Genomic DNA, 3,288 nt, shown 5'->3' on the forward strand with positions numbered 1-3,288 from the left:
ATTAAGTACTAGTGTATTAGTCAGGGTTCTCCAGAGAAACAGAATCAATAGAATATATATAGAGAGATAAATAAGAGGAGATTCATTATGAAAATTGACTCATGATTATAGAGGTGAATAAGCCCCGCGATGTGATGTCCGAAAACTGGAGAACCAGGAAGCCAGAGGTGTAATTCAGTCTGAGTTTGAAGTCCTGAGAAAGATGGTAGTGGGGGGAGCTGGTGTCGGTCATGGGGGCCAGAGGCCCAAGAATTGGGAGCTCTATTGTCCAACAGTGAGAGAAAATGAATGTCCCAGCTCAGGAAGAGAGATCATTTACCTTTTATTCCACCTTTTTGTTCTATTCAGGTGAGGCCTCAATGGATTGGATGATGGTCACCCACTACGGTGAGGGTGATCTTCTTAACTCAGTTTACTGATTCAAACTCTAATCTCTTCTGGAAACACCCTCGCAGACACACTCAGAACAATGTTTTGCCAGCTATTTGGATACGCCTTAACCCAGTTAAACTGACACGTAAGATTAACCACCACGATTTGCCACATTGTATTTAATACTGGAAAATTTTCTGTGCCCATGTGGGTGTGTCTTCATGGAACACGTTCATGCACTTCTGTTCTTGGGGTTGTTTTTGCTCCTGTTTTATCTATAGTTGCATTGACATGTGGTAGAAATAAATGCATGTAGAATGACTGAATACACCAACATCCTCAATAAGGTTTTCCATAAGCAAGGCTCAAGGTATCTTAGCCATCCTCATTCAGGTGCTATATTTCTGAACATAATGCTTTGCAGTTGTCGTTGTTTTTCTAGACAAAAGACTTTTGAAAAGATACGGGAATCACTTCAGGAATTTAACTTCAGTGTGATCATTAAAATGTGATTCAGGACATGGAGAAGATCTGAGAGGAATAAAATAAAGTTAATGTACATTCTATAATGTTAAAATCAAAATCCTAAAGACATGCTTGTCTCCAAAACAATCTTCAAAAGAGCACTCTTCACCTCTTTATTTCTCAGGCTGTAGACCAGAGGATTCAGCATGGGGATGACCAGAGTATAAAACACAGATGCGATTTTGTCTGTGTCCATGGAGTGACTGGAGCTGGGCTGTAAGTCCATGAAGATAATAGTCCCATAGAAAATGGAGACTGAAGTGAGGTGGGAGGCACAGGTGGACAGAGCCTTCTGATGTCCTGCGGATGAGTGCATCTTTAGTATTGTGATAAAAAAAAAAAATGAGTAGGTAGGATAACAAGATAATCATGAGAGCAAAAAAGATATTGAAGCTTACTACATAAACAAGAACCAACTCGCTGATATGTCTATCAGAACAAGAGAGAACCATGACCACAGGAATATCACAGAAAAAGTGATGAACCTCACTGGACATACAAAAAGAGAGACTGAATGTGTCCCCAGTGTGGATGGAGGCATTCACGAAACCACAGACATAGGAGCCGACAGCCAGACAAGTACACACATTTGCAGTCATGGTGGTGGTACTGTAATGCAGGGGTTTACACTCTGCTGCGTAGCGGTCAAAGGCCATTGGAGCCAAGAGGTAATTTTCCACAGTGCCAAAGGCTACATAAAAGAACATCTGAGCAGCACAGTCATTGTAGGAGATGACTTTGTCTTCAATAAGTAATCCAGTCATGACCATGGGAGTGACAGCTGTCGAGTAACAAAAGTCTACCAGAGACAGGTTACCGAGGAAAAAGTACATGGGAGAGTGGAGACGACAGTCAAAGAGAATCAACACAATCATCCCCAGGTTCCCGACCAGAGTAAGAACGTAGATGAGGAGGAACATGATAAACAGGGGGACCTGCAGTGCCAGGTCTTTGGTTATTCCTAGGAGGATGAACTGTGTCACTTCTGTCCTGTTCTCTATCCTTGTTATCTGAGAATCATGAGATGCTCTGTAGCAATGACAAAAAAGAAACAGTGTTATAAGTTAAATTGAAATTGAAAAGTATAAGTACAGAATGTATTCTTTCCTTGTGGCAATGGTTTGTACTTCAAGATTCTCTACAAAAAGTGTGGGCTGGACAACCAAATTTAGTGTATTACTTACATACAGAGTCACATACTGTTGAACCCGAAGAATCTTAATAGATCAACTATTTAATTTTTAAATTTTATAAATTTGTAATCTGAGATGTATACAATTTAATAACTCGATCAAGATGACTTGTCTGGATGAATCTATCTGCCAATTCACTTTTCCTAAACATAATAAAAGCTGACATTTATTTGTTTCTCACCTGCCAAGAACTGCTCTAGGCACTTTAGATGTACACTCACTGTTTCCTCTCAGCAGCATTATGAGTTGGATTAGTTGTTACATTCATTTAAATTATGGAACATAAGAGGTTGAGTAATTTATTCATATTTACACAATATTTATTGATAATCCATGCTTTGGATCCATGCCAACCTTTGAAACACATGCTGAGTGGTTCTGAAGTCTAATTGTCTGCACTGAATTTAAATCAAATTAATTGTAACTCAATTTACAATTACTCATTGTCTCCTTTGGTTCAAACTCAGTGTTTGGAGTTTCACAATGAAGTAAGTGAGTGACATATGCACAGTAGATGTGGTGGGATAACCGGGATGGAAGGGGCATGCTCACCCAGCAGAGGCAATTCTGAGAGAAGGCATATCATCAAATATAGCAGATATAGAGGTTGGGTTCTTGGAAGAGACCATAGCAGTTCTACCATTTACCTCCTTGGAGTCACTGGTCCTAACCTAACTCCCTGAACATCATATTTCCATCTGCAAAATGAAGGTGGTAATGAGACTTACCTTGAAATATTATTGTAAGAATTAAACAAAAAGTAACATGCCAGGTATTAAGCACAGTCTGATGAGTGCTAGGTATAATATTATTATTAGGATAAGATAATGGTCTTTTGTTGGTTTGATAAGGGTTGGTAGTAACATGCAGCCCTTCAAGTGTGGGTTTATTTTGAAGTATTAAAGCTTTCTTCTTAATTTTTCTGATCCTTCCATGCTAGGGCACTGAGATTTTCTGTCCTTTCCAGTGATTCCCAGTTTGTTCTTTCTCCAAGCATATAATTGGCCACTCTGGCAATTCCACATAAGCCATTCTTTTTCTTAATTTGGTCTTTGAAATTCATATTTTGGCTTGGATAAAAAGAGTCTCTTTTTCTTAGACTTATTCTTTCTCTCATTGCTATCATGCCATAGCCAAATCAAAAAGATCAAGGATTGAAGGTTACTAGTTTATGTGCTGTCTTTAGCTCACTGATCTG

The 3,288-nt window shown here is 39.0% G+C and overlaps 1 pseudogene; it reads right to left on the bottom strand.

Moving 5' to 3' along the window:
* Positions 1-949: 949 nt before the first annotated feature.
* On the bottom strand, positions 950-2,330 carry LOC134376612 (olfactory receptor 5B3-like; annotated as a pseudogene).
* Positions 2,331-3,288: the final 958 nt, after the last annotated feature.

Source organism: Cynocephalus volans, chromosome 4 (assembly GCF_027409185.1).
Source record: "Cynocephalus volans isolate mCynVol1 chromosome 4, mCynVol1.pri, whole genome shotgun sequence".
NCBI lineage: Eukaryota > Metazoa > Chordata > Mammalia > Dermoptera > Cynocephalidae > Cynocephalus > Cynocephalus volans.